This window comes from Sturnira hondurensis, unplaced genomic scaffold, assembly GCF_014824575.4.
Source record: "Sturnira hondurensis isolate 20B ecotype Veracruz unplaced genomic scaffold, ASM1482457v3 Scaffold0004136, whole genome shotgun sequence".
In the NCBI taxonomy this organism is placed as follows: Eukaryota; Metazoa; Chordata; class Mammalia; order Chiroptera; family Phyllostomidae; genus Sturnira; species Sturnira hondurensis.
Window position 1 is genome coordinate 36,794,993 of NW_028076767.1, and position 23,399 is coordinate 36,818,391.

Sequence of the window (23,399 nt, forward strand, 5' to 3'; positions counted from 1 at the left end):
AATCTGATTATCAATAGAGTGATATCGGCAATGGATTGAAAACACATCAGATATTTTAAAACACAAGTTTATGATGCTACTTAAAAAAAAAATAGACCCCTCAAGGGCCATCTGTGCAGGAACTAGCAAACCAACTATTTTCAGTATTTTGAAAAGAAAAATGAAGAAATGAAGCAAGTTTCTTTCCTTTTCAGGAGATCAAGAAATGATGAGATTTTGTATTAGAAATATTTTCATTTCACAGTAACGGATTCATATAATGCCCACCACACAGCTGCTAATGTCACAGAGATGAGAGGGCATCATGTGCTCCCTGATGGAAGTCCACAGTATCATCTATGACCTACTCATGACAAAGAGTAGACCTCAGTTTGACCAAGCCTTGGCATCTGATTGCCAGTTTACAAGGAGAGAAGAATATCAGAAGAATGCATTAAAAGACACCATTGGGATGCAATTAGAAAAGTTGTGCTTGCAGAGAGCTCTAACCTACTAATAACCTGGTTTCTGAAACAAATTGTGAGACAAAAAAACAAAAACAAAAACAAAAACAATGTGCCCTGGCTAGTGTAGCTCAGTGGATTGAGCGCGGGCCTATGAATCAAACAACTGTGGTTCAATTCCCAGTCAGGGCACATACCTGGGTTGCAGGTCAGTTCCCAGCAGGGGACACACCAGAGCTAACCATACACTGATATTTCTCTCCCTCTCTCCTTCCCTTTCCCTCTAAAGATAAATAAATAAAATCTTAAAAAAAACAAAAACCCCAAAACATGATGAGGGATTATAGAGTAAAATGGTGTTAAAAGATGTATCAATCAATTGCAGTGTATGGGCCTTATTCAGATCTTGCTATCTTGAGTCAACTATATAGTTGATAATAAGGAATTATCAACAGTATTGTTTTATACATATCCCCATCTTTTAGAGATATACTGAAATATTATAGATGAGATGATATTAGGAAGAGAAATGACAGGTGGAAACATGATGATAATAGTTAAAACAAGATGATACCAAAACTATTCTCTCTTTTGTGTATGCTTTAAAAATTTTATAATATGATGGATAAAAAGGAGTTTCATTTAAGACCAATCTCAGAGATCATGTTAGGGAGATAGGTAGTCATTTCTGTGAAATAATTTACTATAAGAAGGGCTTCAGTTTGGGATATTTCCACTCCATTTTCAAAAGTACATTCTCAATAAGGCGTTGTTAACATTTATCAAGTATTAGTTAAGTGCCACCAGACAGTTGTTCTAGTCACTTCACATATGTTATGTTGCTTCAAATTTATGAGAATCCTCCAAAGAAATTTTCCTGTCTTCACTTTCCACGGCATGCTGAGAGATTAAATATCTCAAATCAGGACACGGCTAGTGGAGGAGGGAGGCACGGATGCAATGCAGCCCTCTTGACCGTGGTGCTGGTGGGCTCCCCCCACTGGGTGCAGTCTGAACAGCATGGCGATTTCCAGTGACAGTGCCTGCAGTTTTGTGTCTGTATGAGCTGTATACGTAGATGAAATGGAAGTGTTTATTTCTGTTTTATTGATCAGCATTCTTTGTTCAAATTCAAGTCTTTTGGGGGAGATTGTAATTTGCATGTTGGCTAAACAAGAAGCTCCAAACCTGGTTAGCCTGCTCGAAGGCAATACTCAATCTTGAACAAGGCAAGCTGTTCTCCTTCCCCACAAGATGGGGGGAGAAAAGCACCATTTTGTTTTAATATTCTTCTTAATGAATTGTTTCAGGGCAGTTTTCCCTGGTATAGGGTATTTGCACAGCACAGCGTGCTTCTGGAAGGAAGGAAAAGGATGGTGGTGACCTCACAATGGGAGACCTCCTTATCATGCATGTGCACAAAGACTTGGGGGGGCGGAGGGGGCACTCACAGCCAATAAGAGGTGGCATTTCAGTGCTGAGTAATGAAGACAGCCCATGGATACAACTCTGACGTTCCCCAAAGGGGATAGCTCCTTCATCTGGGATCATGGGGAGCTAATGAAATATTTCAGAAGGTGAGTGTTCAAGTCCACCTTTGGACTGTCAGCAACGTTTTGTGTACGTAATCTTCAGGCGAGTAAATTGAAAACCTCAAGTCAGTAAATTCTTTTGTAAAGTGACCCTCTCTGTTTCTGGGAGCAGCTATAATTTATGATAACTGATGCTTTATTGGTAAAATAGCAGCCCAGGGGGAAGACTAAAATAAGTTTTTGTGCTTCAAGCAGTTTGATGACTGACTCCAAACACACAAAGCCGAAGAGATTTGGGAAGCCTTGGCTAAGCCAGGAATCTTTTACCTCTGGCTTCACTGAAATGGAGGAAACTTGGACCCTGTTTCTGAAATTAATGGTACACATAAAACATAATGAAGCAATCCTTTAAGGAAGGTGAAGGAAATCCTGGGAAGTTTAATTTCTAGTCAGCCAATGACTATTTAGAAATTGGCTAGAAATTTCCCCAAGATTGGTATGAGAGTACATGTCTTTCAAACTTTAAAATTAGTTGTTTTCACCCTTTTCTGTGGGTAGATTTTCCTATACCCCCAGCAAGAATAACTAAGTTAAATTCTTCATAGTTTCCATCTCATGGAGGAAAGAGAAATAAATTAGCATGGTGTATAGCATTCTGTTCTTTGGTTTAAATCTAAAAATAATTATGCTCAGAGATGTTTCTTACTTACTATGCAGTTTTTAAACAGCTTCCTGATATATGGAAGGTCAGAGAGATTTTCAATTAAATTAGAGATCACTCCATACTTTAAAGCATGATTAACTTTATCAAGAAGTTAATGCTAGCTCTCTGATATTCCTTGTAAAACTGTGTGTCACTGATTAAGCTCTGCCAACCCAAGTCATTACCACTGATTTTTTTAATTCTGAGCATTGTGTACTAACCCAATTTACTTTTTTTTGAAAACTGGTTGACAGAATATAAAAAAATTGTGAAAAAAATGAAAACAGATTTCCTTCTAGATCTTTAAATGCATCTAAAATAATAAATAAATGTATCTATATTTATATAGTTTGTACTTTATGCTTGAGGGAGAAGCTATAGCTATCTCCTTATATAAAATTTATAAATGTAAAATTATGGTATATGAGAGTAACTTATATACGTAAGGTTTAACCCACATAGTGTGGTGCAGTCATTGATAATGAAGATGGTGCTGACACTCTGGAAAACTCACCACCACTGTCACCCAGGGCATTCGTACTCCCTTTTTGCCTTCTGGAGTCTCACCTCCCACATAATGGTAATGATGGCGACCGTCTGGGCTGAGTTCCCTCCTGGGCCTCTGATTTTCCCCAACAGTTCTCTGCGTCCATGGTGTCCTCCTAAGGATTTCTCTTCTCTTCAACACTTTCTTGTCCACTCTGTTCTACATCTGATCCCTCCCTCCTCCTTCTGGGGATTCTCTGCCTTAGTTACCCCTCCTCAAGTTAATTGCAGGCTCTTTGTGCTATCTTCAAAGTCCTCCGAGTCTTTCTAGAAAACATTTGTTAGTTGCCCTCAATGGCCTCTTCCCTTCTTAGTCGGACCCCTTAGCTGTGAGATTTGTGACTGTTCTCCCTTTAGTCCTTACTCACGCATTTTCTTTTTACACTCCCCTGCGCACACAGCCCCTTTGTTACATACTTTCACATCAGGTCTTGTTGAGGCTGATGATGCCCCTGGCTGCATCTTCACCTGTCACTTCTCTCCGTGTTTTAGGCCCAATTTCTTCTCCTAAATAGCCAGTCAGATCCTGCCCAGCAGTGTTCCTGTCTCATCTAAGACAGCTCTTGAGGTCATACTGATTCCTCTTGCCTCTATTCTGAGTGAATATTCAATGTAACTTGGCCTAAAAGTATGAACATTATCATTTCCTCAGTAAGATTTTCATTTTCTCAGGACTATAACGTGCTTCTCTCCTGTACCCTTATGCTCAACCAAAGCTAGGGAAATAGCGAGAGTCTAATGGTTATTACATATTAAAAGTGTATAAACGTATTCTTTTGGGGAGAAAAACTCAGTTCAGTGTTAGGTGGGTTATAGCATTATAGATGTATTACCCTACAAAACCATTGCTTTTTAAATTGTCATTCTCTTTCATTAAGTGTTCACTGACCACTTTTCATGGTATGTAGCATTTTATTAGGTGATATAGTTTCTGTAATTAAGTTTTAGAATATTCAAACACTTCCAGAAACTGAAAATCTGTTTACTGATTTAGCCATGGTCTAGATACATTATTAGGCCAAACAACACAGGCATGGGTACATAACATAAATAGTAAGTGTGCTATATATTAAATATGTAAACAGTGAAAATAGGGTCGGAGTAGTGGTGAGGTGTCAAGTTTGGGATGATATTGAGAACCAGAGCGATTGGTTTCCCTGGAGGAGATGGATTTCAAATAGTCCTGACTTCAGAGTATAAGCATGGAAGACCAGCCCAGTGGGAACAGCTTGAGTTTGGGATCAGAGACAGAAGGCACCGAGAGGCAGGGTGGGGGATAAATCCAGAGATGTAGGCTTAACATAGAAAACAGGCTAATGTAGGCTTAACGTAGAAAGCAGGCTGATGTAGGCTTAAACTAGAAAACCAGATATTGTTTTTCTCTCAACAAACTGAATTATTGTCACATCTATACATATGTTACATCATTCTCTTCTATAATTGGAAGCGTCGACATAATGGTTATACTTCCCATTTTGAATTTGAAACTACAAAATAAAACCATTGCATGTGCATAACATTGCTTTCTGATCTTGAGCTGTACTGCCTTGCCCCCACTCCACCACTTGTGACCTTTTCCTTCCACCTGTGCACACTGCTGACATCTGTTCCGGCTGCCTGCCACACTGCCTGGTCACGGGCACTGTGGCTGGTGTAGATTCTGTGATGCGATCCGTGTGCTTGGTGTGTGGCACTGCTCACTGAACAGGTGCATCCGCGTTATTCCTCGTGACAGGCAAGGAGTACAGTGGAAAGAGCCTAAAATTTGACGCTTGAGAGGCCTGGATTAAATTCTGATTTTTTCACTCAACCAGCATTTGACTTTGCAATTTTCTTACCACCTTGGACGCTCGCTCCTCATATGTAAAGAAAGGGGCACTGATGTTTCCCTTTAAGGTTACTGGGGGATTGTGAGAAAATGTTCCATACACATTGCCTGGCTTCTGCAGGGTGGGTGCTTCTCGTCAGCGTTTTCCAGTGTGTGCTTCCTAGAATGCCTGCGTTAGAATCACTTAAAATGCAGATTCTGGGAGTTTTATTTAATTCAAAACTACAGGGATCACCATAAGAATCTGCATTCTAAATAAGTTTCCCCTGTGAGTCTTAGGTACTCTGAGTTTAAAAAGCCCCGGGCTCTGTATTCATTCTCCACTCTTCTTTTGTATCTTTCTCTCTCCTTGCTTTCCCCCCACCCCATCTTTTTAAATAATAAAATATGCATAAGGCATATCTCTCCTCAGGTTATTTTTACTTTTCAGAGTTTCATGTTTCTCTTATGTAAAAAGAAAAGTTTCTACTTCTTCAGTCGCTGCTTAGAATAAATTATTGAAATGGTATCAATTACTTTGAAAAGGCATACACACAAATCATAACTATAATAGGAATCATTAGAGTCGTCGTAAGTGTTTCTCTTTATTAAGTACAAGATGTAGTAATATTCATGTGTGGCTTAAAGCAGAAGGCAAATTACTCAAGAACTAGACCTCAGGTAAAGTGAAGAAGGCATACTTTAAGGCGGGTAGGGGATGCCCAAAATTTCTAATCAATATTAATACTACTTTTGTCTGAATTTCAGGAAAAATCAAAATCAGTTAAAAACTTACCATGAACAAAAATCAAAAATTTTGCATAGAGACACAATTAGTAATAAAAAAGATTTTAAAGGTTATAATATGGCTTTCCATGGCATTGTCAGTAAAATGTTGCATTAACGTATTGCTTATCTTAATTTTTGAGATTATCTTGACTAATGAGGCAAGGGCCTTAGTCATTTCACTGTAGTCCTGGCCCTGGCTTATCTCCATGCTGAATCATTGTAGTGTTAATTATCTAAAAACAGAATAGTTCATTTCTATCCACATTTCGTCAGAATCTCCACTTAAACTTTTAAGTGACATTTGTATAAATACTCTCTTTTCTGATACAGATACTGAGAAATAAATATCCACCCTTTGGGAATGTTAGTATGGATGTTCAGGATTCAGATATGCCTCAGGAAGAAACATCATTTTGCAAATGACAGTATTACCTAAAGGTTATATTAGCTACAAGAAGAAGCAAATCTAGTGTTTCATGCTAATTTTTGATGGTTCTCAATAAAGACTGGAAAGCTAGGAGTCAACAAAAGGGAAAAATGTTCAAGTAGACAAGAATCAGCCTGGCAAGAGAAGTGATCAGGGAAGGAGATTTTGTATAATTAAATGTCAGTTCGCATTTTGAAATATTGCCTGCTGCCTCCCACTCAGTCACCAAGTGAGATGTGAGGGAATGTTCTCTGTGCAGGCCCAGAGCCAGCGGCAGCCCTTGGGTTTGCCACGAAGGGCGAGCTGTGAGTCACAAGGATTGGAGCAGCTCATTGTCCCAAGGTAATAAAATATTGTCTGCAAATAGTCGCTATGATTTTCCCCTGTAAGAAAAACAAATAAACAACAGGAAAGTGAGGCTGCATGGTGCACTTTTGGAATTTTAGAACACAGGAATTTTAGAGGTCATCTAGTTCATTTTTCTCTCTCTACAAAATAGGAATTTGATGCCTGTTCAGGTGCATGATTTCTCCAGATAACTGAGCTCTCAGGTGGCTGACAGAGCTGTCACTTTCTTTCTCCTGATGCTGGGGACATGTGTCAGGTTGAGAAGCAGGTGACTTGTGCAATATGGAGTGATAATAGTCTCCCGTTCTTGGTGGGCAAATGGCTCAGAAGTCTCTACATTGGGTGTGGTGGGTTGGGAAGTAGAGATACAGACTTGGATAGCTGCTCACGACCAGCTGAATACCTGTGTTTCTTAGCATTCCAAGAAGTACATTACTTCTTTCTCCTCATTCTAACCAGTTATGCAACTTCCTAATTGACTGATCAGTGTCTACAGAGGTCAAGCTTGGTCATGTGGGTGTTGGTTAAAGCTCCCTGGGTATTTTGATTTCCATCTGTATTAAACACTGCTGCATTAGAGATTTCTTTCCTTCTGACAAAGAGGTCTTTATCAATAAGTCAATAACAGCTTAATGGGAATTAATTCAAGGGTAGGTTTGAGTGGGATGCGGAATAAAGCATACGAGTCCAAGAAAAGCAATCTATGATAATACCAAAGAGGGAAGCTCTTCAAACATAAATCTCACTTCTTTTTCAATTTTGTCCAGTGAATGAAAGAACGAAAGCACTTAGACCCATAGAAGGCACTTTTCTTTGATTGTACCCAGACTATGCTCTTGAATTCTCCTCTTAGAGCTACTTGAGAATCATACTTATATGAACCTGTTGTTACGGAACGTAATACTACATTACTCATCATCACGTCTGATTTCAAAACAAAAATTTTCTAACCTCAGATGTAGAGAATTAAGTTCATCACTCTTCAAGTCAGAGCATGCTTTCACTCAGCACTTCTTTGAGGGAGGCGCCTTTTTTTGTATTAATTTATTTTATTTCCATATCACACTCTGCCATCCCCAAATAGGCAAACATTCTTATGTGTTTGGCATGACTTCTTTTAAAAATATTCCAACGTACTATGCATGTGTTACCATTTTAGTGTATTTTACATTCCTCATCTAGGTCATTGTGGAGAGAAGAGAGAGAGACTTCGAGGCACCTTTCAACAGACAGACATTTGTGGAAGTTGCAGGGTACTCCTTTTCAAAATACTTCAGGCCCTTTATTCATTTTTCTTGGTGGTGTAACACTACATGAATTTTTCTTGTTGATGTGAACGTCGTGTTTCAATGTTCAAACTAGTAAATCCAGGTAGTTGCCCTAGGCATTGCCCCACCTTGCCTGCCATTTTCTCCACAATCCCAGGTACATGGGTGGTTGATTGCCAGCTACCTGTAAATCAAAAATGCCTATGCTCAGTTCTGTATTTGAAAATATGAAATTAGTCTACAACCTGTGGTAGTCCCCAGTGATAAAGATTTATTTGACTGCCTGAACAAATTGTATACAAGCTGTCTTTTTTCCTAACTCTTTTCTGAGTGTAATTTAGTGGTTTTTAACAACTCCATAACTTTGAAATTAAGGCTCTATCTACAAATAGTTGGGGGACTGTGCTTCGTGAACATTTTATAGAGCAAATTTAGCAATTATTCTTTTTTAAAAAATATTTTATTTACTTATTTTTTAGAGAGGAGGAAAGGAAGGAGAAAGAGAGGGAGGGAAACATCAATGTGTGGTTGCTTCTTGTGCACCCCCAACTGGAGACCTGGCTGGCAACCCAGGCCTGTGCCCTGACACGTACCCTTTGGTTCACAGTTTGGTGCTCAATCCACTGAGCCACACCAGCCAGGGCAAATTACTTAAAGGCAACAAATAAATTTGGCTTGCCCTGTTGCCTCAGTTTTGTTTTTATAATGGAATTAAGTTAAAGTCAGTCATTTCTTTCAGTAGGAAAGTGAGAACACAAAGACTTTAAATGTCATCAAATGGAATATCACAGGCAGTGGAGATACTTGGCCAAGAAACACTTTTAAAGATCCATTTTAAAAGGACAAAAGGCCATGTAAAAGAACACCAATCTGGAAAGAACAGGTAGTCGGAAATGCTAATAAATTAAACATTAAAGCAAAAAACAAGTTCAAGCACAATCAACTTTCTCATCATTAGAGTCTTATTCTGCACAGTCCTTTCCTCGGTCGCCTTTCCCTGCCTTCTCTATTTCCCATCAGTTCCAACGAGCTGTGGGTGATGACATGATGAACCTGGAGGTTCCTCTTTCGTTTGAAGCCTGGAGGCTTGGCCTTGCCCCTAGAACATCAGGACAGATTTCCAACGAGGCCTTTTCTTCTTTTCTCTTCTGAGCAGCTTTTGATTTTGACTCTTACAGTCAAAATCTGACCCTCTACGTCGCTCTGATATTTGGGTGTTTGTGGTCTGTTCTTATCATCTTTTATATGCTCGGTCTTCCTCTCAGTAATTGGCCATATTCTGCCTGTAGTACCTTTGGGATTAATTTCTCCAACAGGGCTTGTGGGTTCATTTCCGGGCAGTCGTGTCTCAGCCACAGGGGCTGTCAGCTCTCAGTCCTGACCCGGTGCTCTAAATTCTGACAAGAGCCTTGGGAATTGCTATTTTCTTCTCGTGTTGCTCTGAAGTACGGCACACATGCTGTGTGCTTTGACTCAATAGAACACAAACCTTTGTCTAAATCTGCCTTTGATCTTTATTAGTGGCAGTAACTTGTAATAGGGTAACTACAAGGGGGGGATAAGAACATGTCAACGACCAGATAAAATTACGCATAGAAGGCACTGGCTTTGAGCCAACTGATGTCTCTAGATTAGCTGTTACCTTTGTGTGTTTGTGTGTGTGCACAGAACATTACATTTTCAGTGATTCCAGACCAAGTTTTAAAATGTTGTAAGAGAAGAAGAGAATAAAAATTACATTACTGTCTGAAGTTATACTCTAAGATATGAAAAATAATCATCAGGATTGGAATCCTTATAGAAGAGCTTATATTCTGTTTTTGAATATCCATGAATGTTAGAACTTTGTATCAGCTGCACCAGTAATGCAACCTCTTTGACTTTTGAAATAACATGATATAATGATGCTGAAGCTTGGTCCCACAAACCTCCTGTATCCAAATTTTGTAGGTGAAATAAAGAGAAACATTCACTGGAAAAGCTGGGTGTAAAATCATCTCTGAGACATGTGCTCTGCTCCCGTAGAGTCAGAGCACAAGAAGGGAGGCCCTGTCCCCGTCTTGTGATCCGGTGGCAGTGACATGGCCTCCCACATATACCCCAGTGCCTTTCAACAAGTTGGAGTAGAAAAGAGTTCATCACCACAGTCTCCAGGATGGAATAGTCTGTGAGTGTCTAGCAAAAACCTTTCCTGCGTTACCTTACCCTGGTTCTTGCCTTTCAGTGTAACCACTTACGAGAGGCCACAGCCATTTACACATTGTCCCAGATGTCCTTAACTACATTAGCAGAGATCATATTGTCCTTTAGACTTCTTTCTTCTTCTTAATCTGTGTATTATGCTCAAGACCATATTGGCAATTGCGAAATTACGAAGTCCCCCTTTATTTGTGCTTTGCCTTTGGCAGTCTCAGTTACCCATGAAAATCTTAAGTGGAAAATTTAATAAACAATTTGTAAGTTTAAAATTGCGGGTTGATCTGAATAGTGTGATGAAATCTCCAACCAGCCTGCTCTGCCCTGCCCTGGACGTAGATTACCCCTTTGCCCAGCATGTCTGTGCTGAGTGTGTCACCCACCCTTTTGTCACTTCGCAGCTTCAGTTCTCAGATCCGCTGTCTTGGTGTCCCAGTGCTTGTGTTTGAGTCATAAGCCTCGCTTTACTTAACAATGGCAGTGAAGCCATTCACATAACTATTATTGTAGTGTAATGGTTCTACTTATTTATTACTGTTAATCTCTTACTGTGCCTATTTTATAAATTAAACTTTATCATAAGTATGATATATAGGGAAAAATCCATTGTATATAGGGTTCATGACCCTAGTGGTTTCAGACCTCCTTTGGGGGTTCTAGACTGCATCTCCTGTGGATAAGGTCCTGGGAGGGTTACTTTCCATAACATAGGGCAGGGAAGGATTTTTCTAAGCTAAAGATAGTGGTCATAAATGAAAAGGTGGATAGACTTGATGACATTGAGAATGAAAAAGTTAAGTACACCTGAAAATTTTCATGAGCAAAACGAATTAAATGGAAAAATATTCACAATATATGAGAGGCATAGTTAACGTGTTTAATACACACAAACAACGCTTCTTAAACTCAATAAGAGAAACAAGCTCCAATTGAAAAAGAAAAAAGAACAAAGGCCATGAATAGAAATCCACAAATAAAAGCTATAATACATAGTCAATGTGCGAATGAAAACCTGCCCAATTATGTTAGTAATCACCTAAGTGCATTTGAAAACATGCTGTGCTTGTCGGATTGACTAAGAGTTCTTTCAGCAGCTTTCTCGGTGTTGCTGAGGGTGCAGGGAACTAAACATTCTCTCACACTGCTAATAGACGTGTAACTGGTACAGCTTATCTACAAGACAAAGTGTCAATATGTAGTAAAGGTGGACCTAGGAAATCTACCTATTTCCCAGAATATATCCTAAGGGAATAATCATGCATATGCACAAAGACACAGATCCAAAAATATAATCTTTTCCAATCATGTTTAAAATAGTCAAAATGTGGGAAAAAAGACTGTCATACCACCACCCCAGATTCCAGAGGAAATGCAATGGTTTTAGGTGGTTCTTAGTTCTATTTAATCGGGGGATGTTTGGGGCAAACAGCTACCTTGGCCTTAGCTTCCCTGGTCTTCCTTGGGGCATCATATCCCAGTAGTGAGATTCCAATTCGGTTAAATTATCTCTGTAGAGTGAATATTTCCCTGTCATTAGGAAAATATTAGTGTTAAAGATAAATAGTGTTAAAGATAAATAGTTAATGTGTGTTACACACAATAGTTAATGTGTTTCTATATCATAAAGATGTTTAGGATATAGAAACTGAAAAAGCAATATGCAATTGTATGTACAGCAATCAGATTTTTATAAATGTGTAGTCACATTTTCGAAAACCTAGAAAAATACACTCTAAAGAATATCTCTCTGGTAGTGGGTTTGAGTGGGCATTATTTTTATTCTATGATATTTCTCAAATTTTCTCTGTTGCACACATTAGTTTTTAACATGTATTAAAATATAATAGACATCTAGAAAAGTATATGTCTTATAAATTTACAGCTTGATGAATTCCTGCAAACCGACCACCCCTGTGACATAAATGGGACCCAGCTTCAGACGCAGTGCACAGGCGGCTCACTTTGTGCTCACTGTGAGTCATTGCCCGCACTGCGCCACCTCTGCCACCTCCAAGGTGAGAACTAGCCTGACTTCTAACAGCATGCCTTGACTTTGCATGGTTTTGTAGTTTACATGAGTAGATGAAATCATGTCATTAGTAATTTTTGGTCGGGCTTCTTCTGCTTAATATCACTGAGATTCATCCTTATTGTTGCATAGAGTTGTAAATCATTCCTTTTTACTGCTGTATGTATTCTCTTGTGGAAACTAATACTATGTGTTACAATGTATTTACTCATCTTAGTGTTGGATATTTGGGCACTTTTTCAGGATATTTGTATATTTTCTGAAATTTTGCAGAAAAATTTCAGTTAGGGTCCATTGTGACTAGTGCTTCTATGAAAGTTCTGGTGAACGTTGTGCATTTAGTGAACATAACTACATAGTATTTCTGCTGGATACATGAGAGGAGAATTGCTGGGTCTTAGACTAAGCACACAGCCAGCTTTAGTACATACCGCAGTTTTCCGGGTGGATGTGCTCAGTTATACTTCGTCAGCCACGTTTGGATTTTTGGTGTCCGCATCCTCGTCAAGCACTCTGTATTTTCTGTCATTTTCATTTGAACCATTTTAGTGGGGTAATGGTGTTACCTTTTGGTGTTAATTTGCATTCCTCCAATGAATAATGAGGTTGAGTGCCTTGCCACATGTTTTTCTGGTCATTTGGATTTTGTTTTGTGTGAATTCAAGGCTTTTGCTCACTTTTAATTGGTTATCTTACTAATGTGTGTGAGTTTTCATATATATATTTTAGATGCAGGGCGTTGGTTGCCTCCATACATTGTGAATATATCTTCCAACTCTTGAGTTATTTTTTTAAATCTCTCAAATGATGTCTTTTGATGAAGAAACATTGAACACATTTCATTTTATAATATTTCCCGTTATGATGAATACTTTTTATGTCTATGCCTATTCCAAAGTCACTAAAATGGTTTTTTTATCTTTTTTAAGAGTTCACTATTCTTTGAACCATTTAGATTTGCAGTCCTTCTAGAATTGTTACAGAGTGCGAAATGTGGAGATCTAGGTACCTTTTTCCCAGTATGGATATTCAGCCAACCCATTCCATTTATAGGAATGAGTATCCTAGAAATAGACCTGTCTCGATGTGGTTAGTTAATATTTTATAAAGGGGACAGGAACATAAAAATAGCCTATTCAATAAATGTGTTAGGAGATCTGGACAAGTACATGCCAAAAAAAAAAAAGAAAGTAGACCACCAACTTACACCATATGCCCAAATAAACTCAAGATGGAAAAAAGACTTAAATATAAGTCATGACATCATGAAAGTCTTAGAGGAAAACATAGGCAGAAAAATTTCAGATATCCCACACATGATATTTTCACCAATACATCCTCTATGGCTAGGGACATAAAGGAAAGAATAAACAAATGGCACTACATTAAACCAAAAAGCTTCTGCACGGCTAAAGAAAACAGTATTAAAATGGAAAGGGAACCAAACATATGAGAAAACTATTTACCAATGATACCTTGGACAAGGGTTTAATCTCCAAAATACATAAAGAATTCACATGACCCCACACCAGGAAGACAAACAATCCAATTAAAAAATGGGCAGAGGACCTGAACAGACACTTCTCCAAGGAGGACATACAGAGGGCCCATAGACACATGAAAAAATTCTCAACATCATTAGCCATTAGAGAGATGCAAATTAAAACCACTTCACAGCAGTCAGAATGGCCATCATTAATAAATCAACAAACAACAAGTGATGGCGAGGTTGTGGAGAAAAGGGAAGCCTAGTGCACTGTTAGTGGGAATGTGGACTGGTACAGCCACTGTGGAAAACAGTATGGAATTTCCTCAAAAAGCTAAAGATGGAACTGCCTTTCGATCAAGTGATCCTACTGCTGGAAATATACCCTAAGAATCCCGAAACACCAATTCAAAAAACCTATGCATCCCAATGCTCACAGCAATGATATTTACAATAGCCAAGTGCTCGAAATAGCATAAGTGCCCATCAGTAAATGAGCCCATCAGAAAAAAACTATGGTACATTTACACAGTGGAATACTACACAGTAGAGAGAAAGAAGAAATCCCTACCTTTTGCAACAGCATGGATGGAACTAGAGCATTATGCTAAGTGAAATAAGCTAGGCAGTGAAAGACAAATAGCATATTATCTCACCTTTAAGTGGAACCTACTCAACAAAAGAAACAAATGAGCAAAATAGAGCCAGAGACTTGGAAATAAAGAACAAACTGACAGTGACCAGAAGGGAGGGGCAAGAGGGGGAATGGGGGAAAGAAAGGAATAGGACTAGAGGACTCAAGGGCACAGACAATGAGGGGGGGATTCACTGTGGGAGTCTGGTGGAGACAGAGTAGGGGAGAGCAATGGGAAAAAGGTGGGACAGCTGTAACCGAACAACAATAAATAATTTTTTTAAAACCTTAGAAAAAGAAAAACAAGAAATAAATGAGTATTGTTTCACTGCTATACTATGATCTTTATCATAAATCAGGTGACAATTAATATATATACACATATATGGAAATATATATATATACATATATATACATATATGGTGTATCTGGCCTCTCCCTTCTGTTCCACTGTTTGTTTTTTCTTGTGTCAAGACTAGACTGCTTTAATTGCCAGCTCCTCTTAATAGGCTTTGGTATGTGCTAGTATAAGTCCTCCAGCTCTGTATGTATTCAGAACTGCCTTGGCTATTCTTGGTGTTTTGAACTTCTATAGACATTTTAATTGATTTATTGGGGTGACATTTATTAATAAAATTATATAGGTTTCCGCCCTGGCTGGTTTAGCTCAGTGGATTGAGCGTGGGCCTGTGGACCACACGATTGCCGTTCGATTCCCAGTCAGGGCACATGCCTGGGTTGCAGGCCAGTTCCCGGCAGGGGGCTCACGCGAGGCAACCATACATTGACACTTCTCTCCTTCTCTCCTTCCCTTCCCCTCTAAAGATAAATAAATAAAATCTTTAAAAAATTATATAGGTTTCAGATGGACAGTGCTATAATACATCATGTATACTGTATTGTGCACTCACCACCTGAAGTCAAATGTCCTCCCATCACCATTTGTCCCTTTAACCCCGTCTACTCCCCCACCAACCCCCTTTTCCTCTGGTAATCCCCACACTGTTGTCTGTGTCTGTGAGGTTTGTTTGTTTGTTTATTTTTGCTTAATCCTTTCACCTTTTTCACCTAGCCACTTAAACCCCCTCCCCTCTGACAGCTCTTGGTTCTTCATTCTGCCTCAGTTTCAAAACATAATCCTGCTGGTATTTTGGTTAAGACTGCACTGAATCTACAGATTAATTGGTGAAAACGAGCCATTAGTTTTGTTAATGAGAAAATGCAAAGTAATTTAAAAAAAAATAAAATACTCAAACTAGGTTAAATATTTTTGTATCACTTTTGTTTTCCAAAAAGAAGATATATCTTTTAAATTTTCAGTGATACATGTATTTTTAAGTTTTTATTTTTTATCACCATTGATCCCCCCATACTCTCTTCCACCTCCACGCACCCCCCTCCCTTCTGCAATTACCATATTGTTGTCTGTGTCCATGAGCTCTTTTTCTCTTCCTGCCTTTTTTTTGATCCCCTCATATTCCCAACCGTCCTCAGGGTTGTCAATGCATCTATATTTTAGGTGCATTCTATATTCTAGAAGATAAGAAAACAACAGTACAATGTAGTTATTAGCTCTTTAGAGAACTCAAGATTTCAAGGGTTGTTCCTTCATGCAAAAAGTGTGAAGAAAGTACATTCAAATGGCGCTTTCTTGGTTTAGCACATCATTAAAGGCCTCCTGTCCTAAACCAGTATGTTGTTAGCATAGGACGACCATATGCTGCGATAGTCCTATCTTGCATCTTTTGAGCGGGCATCCTGTCCATCTGTCTTCCTGCACTAGGCATTTGTCCTAGGCAAAAGTTCCCCGATTTGACTTACGAAGTGCATCTATGTGTTTGTTATTTTTACTACAAATTCATGTCAATACATTGCTGAAGAAAATACTTTTCTTTGGGGATGTTTTCCTACATTAAAATGTCCAAAATATTTCTAAATGTCAGTTTTTGAAAAATTATTCTTGTTTTCCAAACAGTATTATCAACAAAGTTTCTGGGAAGGGTCAAGAAGAATGCCCTATTGTGATGTTCAGAATAAAAACCTTTCTTAACTGGGATAAAAGCAAGTTAGTAGAGAAGTCACCTACAGTCAGGGAGGAGGCCTAAAGGAGGTCACGGCACTCCTCATTTGTTTCAGGTGGGTGTTGGGAATCAGGTGAAAACTGCTCAGGGGAGGCAGGGTGGAGCCAGAGTACAGGAGGAGGACATTCTACATAGGAGAAAATGAGAGCCCGGCTAGCTGCTGAGAACTGAATACAGAGCTGTAGCTTCCTAAATGCGGTGTGCTCCGGATCGCCCCATCCTGCCAGTCCTCCAAGACACCTGTGTCCTGGAGATGAGAGAAAAATCACTCAAGACCCGAGGAGAAGGTTCTTGGGCAGGCTGTATTCTGGGATTGCTGTACAGTGTTCTGGGGATTGCAGTCTAACGGGCCCCCCAAAGTGCTGGTGCTTCTCTCTGCAATGGAGGAATCTAAGCCCCTTTCCAGATCTGACAGGGGTCAGGGTGAAATTTATTGACCACTGCACAGCCAGCCCCAGGCTGGGGCAGAAATCACTTTCAAATAGCTGTGGTCTTCAGAGCAGTCGTTCTCAGCCCTGGCTGCCCATCGGAAACCCGGGAGGCTTCCATCCACAGGCCGGGCCCCGTGCTGGACCAGTCATACCAGAATCTCTAAGGAGGGGGCCCTGGCATCGGTATTTTATGTAAGAATTGTCCCAGGTACATTTAAAATCGTCGTTGACACCAGTCTTCTCTCTTTCTGCCCCCAATCCTATTTAATCCATCGCCAAGTCTGTTGACTTTTCTACTCTAGTTTTTCGAATCTCTCTATTTTTTTCTTCTGCTGTGACCACCGCGCTCCAGGCCCATCCACCATTTCCTCCTCCTTGGAATCGGTCTCTTTGCGCGTGGCAAACTCTACCATGTGCCACATGTGTCATCCACTCCGAAGGCCAAGTGGTGTTTTTTCAGAGATCAAGTCCGAGCACATCAGTCGTCCAGCTGAAAACGCTTCTGCACCTCCCCTAGGCCAACACTTTCATCGGGCCGGCAAGGGCCCTTGTTTTCTGAGTCCCTCTTAGTGCCTCCGCCTTCCTTCACAGCTCGTTTCTCTTGCTTTCTCTGCTCCAGAGGGACTGGGCTTCTGGACCTTTGCACATTTCCTCTTCTTTTCCTGGAATGTTCTTTTCTTTTTCCCTACTCATCCTTTAGCTCTTGGTTCAGATGTGGCCTCTCGGACTGCCTTGACCAGGGCAGCCCCTGTTGAAGGTATTTCTTCTCTGCAGGACCCTATTACAGGTACATTTGGTCCTTGTCAGAGGGGTAAAATATTGACCTCCTATCAATCTAATTGCAAGTGAATGTAATCAATTTAAAAGCTCAGCTTTAGTATATTTATATATTTGAGCTTTTGGCAAGTCTGTGTTGTCAAACCATTATTCTGTGAAAACAATGTATGCATTTAAAAAGACTAGAAATAAACAACAAAATGTGGTTGACTTTGAATGGTAGAAACACAGAAGATTTCCCCCTAATTCTTTTTTGCTCTTTGTATTTTCTAAAATCTCTAGAATATACTACTTTTATAATGAGTAAAATTCAGTCCGTGTAAAAATGTGTCTAGATGGCATATGTAGAAAGTGTGACTGGAAATTAGACTGTGTGACATGGTCTCTCTCACTTANTGTCTAACCATTATTCTGTGAAAACAGTGTATGCATTTAAAAAGACTATAAATAAACAACAAAATGTGGTTGACTTTGAATGGTAGAAACACAGAAGATTTCCCCCTAATTCTTTTTTGCTCTTTGTATTTTCTAAAATCTCTAGAATATATTACTTTTATAATGAGTAAAATTCAGTCCGTGTAAAAATGTGTCTAGATGGCATATGTAGAAAGTGTGACTGGAAATTAGACTGTGTGACATGGTCTCTCTCACTTAACCACACTTTCCCACATAGCATAAGCCAGCAAACACCAGTCTTGTTTATAAAGTTTTTAGGATGACCTGAGATTTCTATGAACTGAGAACAGTACCTGCTTGGTGGATGGATCTCACGTGTGGGGAGCAATCTATCGAATTACTCAAGCTCCCTCCCGCCAAACAGAAGGTGCTTGGCAGTTACCTCTGGGAGCCAGGAGAGCTCGTTCTTGCTCCACACACAGACTCCGCTGACGTCCTGCGGGACTGGCTCTCGGGCCTGTCCGCAGAGAAAGGCATGTAAGGTTACTGTGGGGGAACACAGCTGAAACATCTCCCTTGCCCAGGTCCTCGGGCTCAGGTGTGATTTCAAGTTGTCCCACCCATGTTCTGTGGCCCCCTGCCACTGCTGTGCCAGCTGGGGCAGAGGGTGAGTGCAATCCAGCCTTCGACTGCGTGGTCCAGTGAATGGACATTGTTCTTATAGCCGCCTTCATACCGTCTACATGTTTTGGTGGGACACCAAGACCTCAGCGTTAAAATCAATATTGGTCTAAGGCCAAAGCCTAAACCATCACTAAAAATAACTTTTAAGATATAGAAATAGAAATTGTATCCTATTTTGTGTTTAAATATTATCTCCTTGAGGTAATAACTTTGAGGTAACAAAGCTAGTCCTTTTAGTTTGTGTTAATATTCATTTATTCTGCCCTCTGGTGTATAGATTATTTCTCTGTTCTGCTTGTGATAAGTACATGGATTGTTTCCCATGGGGGGTAAATGTGAACATTCTTATCTATGTCTCCTGACACTGTTGTTGAAGGGTTTACATAGATAAGTGCCTAGGAGTACAGCTTCTGAGTCACGGAATTCTTTTTTCAGTCTTACTGAGAAATAATTGACTTACATCACTGTATAAGTTTAAGGCATACAGCATGATAGTTTGATTTACGTAATTATGAAACATTACAATAGGTTTAGCTAACATCCATCCTCTCATATAGATACAATATAAAGAAATGAAAGAACTTCAGCTGAATTAATTGTAGCTATTATTTTACTTTGCCAAAGGTTCGTGGAACACCTCTTACATGCTGGACATCTGTCTGCTTTTGGATCTACAAGAATGAATGAGAATAAAAGAACCTTGTTTTATTTACAGTTGTGCAACTTGAATGCCCCAAGCTATTTACTTATTACTGGTCCATTACCTAATTCAAAGTAGTTCAAACTTCTTCCCTACTTGATGCAAGAATTTCATTATTTTGTCAGCTTGCCCTCTTGGACAATTTTTTGGATGCTTGAGGTACTCCAAGTCAGTTATTATTCCACCTCCTAACCAGCTGCCTGGTTCTGGGCAACTGTGTCATTTTTTTGTCTTTCAGTGACATCTTCAGCTTCTTGCTGCTGCTTCCCATGTGTGCCCTTAACCCTGGGTGCCCTTCCAAACCAACACACAGGTCCCCACAGTAACAGGGAGCTTGTCTGTGACGTATGTAGGACCTCACTCATGGCTTTAGGATTTAAAGAGAGAAGAAAAAGAAAATACAAGTGGACAACTCCATCATTGTTACATGATACGGCAGTTCTCTGAGTTCAGATACCGAAGCCCTCCGTGGGCATTTTCTGTTCTGCGGTTTTCTCTGCCCAAGTGGGTCTCCGTGTTTCAGGGACCCATCCACTTTCCCACAAAGGGATTGCCGAGAACGCATCTCTCATATCTGGATCACAAGTCACCTGCCCCCCAGGCCCAGTGACAGTCAGTCATAGGCTCATTCCTCTAAGGGTGTATTTTCTGCCCCTATGAATCTTTCTAGGTTGATAGTGGAAAATCTTTTCCTTTGTGGTATTCCCGCACTCATCAACAGACTTAGAATCTTTACTTTTCGGTCCCAAGGTAATTCAGAACATCAGTACTTTCCCCAAAGCTGAGTTTATTCATTTGAAATGGCCCCAAATAAGAGGCTGGCTGTACAGTGTGGTCCAATTTGAGGGTCAGCATCTCGGGCTGCCCTTCTTTCTAAGGTCAGGTGCATTCATGTCCTCACTGGCTTCCAGTCTCCACCTATCTCCTACGATTGGTTAAGTGCTTGAACAAGAAAACACACTCACCTCCTGGTATCTAACAAAAACGTTAGGGACAATACAATTTAAATCAACTTACAGGACAAAAACAATTGTGAAAGAAAAAGTAATTTGCAGCGATGCCACTGTGCCGCAGTGGAGACTACCTTTTAAGGGATTATGAAAAGCACGCCAGGCTCCTTAGAGTCGTATTATTTCCACGAGACCATCACATTTCCACTTAATTGAACAATCCTCGGTAAGATGTTCTCCCCAAAACAAAAGAGCAGTGAGCCCCTCAAGCTGAATTCAAATTTTATTTTCCTCAAGGGAAACAAACAAACTGCTAGAAGCATTGAAATATCAGTTTCTCTTATTCATCAATTACTGTTAAAATCTCCTGGGATTCACCTTAGGGCAAATCACCCTGCAACAAACTATTTCACTAGAACTCAGCAGGGTGTCAGTAGGTGATGAGAAAAAAAGTCTGAGACAAATCAACTTCTACTGAAATCAAATGCCAAGCAATAAATGTCAGTCCAATATAATAAAACTAAAATGCTATAGAAGTGTGCTGAGGGGACTGTTATACAAAGAATTCTCCATAGTCACTCGTCCAGATGAGGAACAACGGTGGGTGCTTCTTATTTACTATAAGCTCTTTATTTTTTAAAGTTTTCTATTGTATTCATTTCTTTAGCTACCAAAGGACAAAGGATAGTATGTATATATAGTCAGCATTTAATTGAAACAAATATAGCCTCCTATACCTGGATTCTGTTAGAAAATAAATAATGAAACATACCGAACTGTATTTGAGGAAAGGATGTTTTTAGCCTGATGCCCAAGAACTCAGTTTTTTACCTTCCTTTAAAGTAGGAGTTTATGAGTCAGAACCACACATAACTAGGCAACATAACTAGGTGAGCAAGAATCATTGTCAGAGTCCTGGATCTTTTCTGTGTGTTTTAATAACTGGGATTAATAAATTGGGACTTGGTAGCCCCCCCCCCCCCATCTCAGGCATTGTTTCCTCCCTAGAGTGCCCCTGAACGTGGTGTTGGAGACTTGTGGGATCATCTTGGGAGTAACTCTGGGAGGAAGTAAAATAGGGATAAAGGTTATGAAGGGTGTTGGTATACTAAAGGGTTTTTTGTTACTGTTTTAAAGATTTTATTTATTTTTAGAGAGAGGGGAAGGGAGGGAGAAAGAGAGGGAGAGAAACATTAATGTGTGGTTGCCTCTCACACATCCCCTACTGGGGTCCTGGCCTGCAACCCAGGTATGTGCCCTGACTGGGAATCGAACCAGTGACCCTTTGGTTCGCAGTCCTGCACTCAGTCCACTGGGCCACAGCAGCCAGGGCTTAAAGAGGTTTTAACAGGATGGTTCTAGAATAGCCATTCATTTCATGTTAAAGGTTTGTTTCTAACTACTTAAAATAACATATATTTAAATAAATCTAAAGCATGATTTATTTCTAGACAAATATCAGTCAGAAAAGCACAGGTAAGCAGTCTTTATCTTTTATAAGATAATATAAGGAAGTTATTTTTTTAATAATTCAAATTTTAAAAGGAACATCATGATGTGTGTCCCATTCCTGTGAACTACTGTGTGTCAACCAGCACCACCTCCAAAGGGTTCAATTTAAGGCCGGAGTGTCCTCAGTCCTCAGCTGGGTGAAGAACCTTGGTGTCTTGAGGTGAAATATAACACTTAGACTTCAGTGATGCAAGGCAAGGTGTCTGACCTAGCCTTTCGAGGTTAAAAGTTACAGTTTTCCTATGTTTTACCATGGATTCGTTTTCTGGGCAGGGCATAATATGGTAACGATGAGCTCTTCTAAAAATCATCTCTTTATCAGTAAGTTCAGTGAGTTCTTAAGATAGATTATACTATTTTGAGTGGACACAAAGTAGTATGTTTGAACATAACTTTTATAGGGAACTGATATTTTCTAAAGTTTAATGAAAAAAATGTTTTTGTGACCCCCCCATAATAATGTGGATTCAGGGAATAAAAGCAAAAATATTGATGTATATGCAGTTCAAATAAGCATTTCATTTGTAACTCAGCCACAGGAATTGCTTAAACCTGATTTATGTATAGTTTGAATAGATTTTTAAAGAAGAAAACTGCCTTTGTGGAGAGGCAAAAGGCATAGATTCTTTTGGAAATTTTTGTGAAATAGTGTTCCTTAGAATGGTGGCATCAGAGTAAAGAACTTATGGGACAAATAGGTTTTACTTGTCAAAATGAGCAATTTCCTTACAATTCTGACGGTTGTGACTTGTTTCGTGATATAATGCAGAGGCCACTTTGCCATATGGAGTGCGGGTGTAAATAAGGAGTTCTTTACGGCATACTGCACACACAGAACTAAATCTTCACCATCATACCCTGTGCTATAATTCATTTTCTGAATTTACACACTCCAAATTTAGACTAGTCTCTACCAGCTCCTTTCTTTCTATAGACTTCAGTGCCGACTCGGATCCACAGAACTGCCCGAGCCAATACTTCTCACCTTCCGGAGTTTTACCGAAGGCAGAAATCTCTCACAAGGCACGATCCTTTGTTTATCAGAGTCTTTCCTCACTCCGGTCACGCTACTGCCTGTCTCCGCCAATTCTTTCTCATGCATACACCGTTTTCCTTAGTTTTTGCCAGTTATTCCCTGACTCATGGACTCCTCTTTCTTCTGTGGCAGCATCCTTTTCTTTGTTCTGGTGGAAAACCAAAAACATTGCAATAATTACACTGATAAGTATGAAAACGCTGGTAAGACTGGCATTACTAAAGTGAGGAAATGACGTATGTTAACTTGGAACCAACCAAGATAAAAGCCCAGGCTGTCTTTGTCAGCTGAGGTTCTTGAGGGACTGAACAGTCCCTTTAAAATCTTCACTTCAATTATAGGCTATCACTCTACCTTTATCTAAATAAGTGAAAAAGCTCAGGACTTAAAAATAAATAACATTATATCTTAGTCTGTTTTATTCTTTTTCTGTAGTTCAAATACTAGTTTTCCACATACTGTATTTCTGTTCTGCATATTGTATTTCTGTTATTTTGTATTTCATATGTCCTGTATTTCAACCTCATCAAAGGTTAAATTGATGTTTCTGGGCTAATCTGGAAACCTAACTACGGTTTGTTTCACTACATCTGTAAGAAAATATGTTCAAATTCCCACTGACTG

General features: G+C 39.6%; 1 protein-coding gene across 1 annotated transcript in view; it reads left to right on the forward strand.

The window, feature by feature from the left end:
• ZNF385B (zinc finger protein 385B) overlaps positions 1-23,399 on the forward strand; it is a 364,110-nt gene that overhangs the window by 58,858 nt on the left and 281,853 nt on the right. The window lies entirely within an intron of this gene.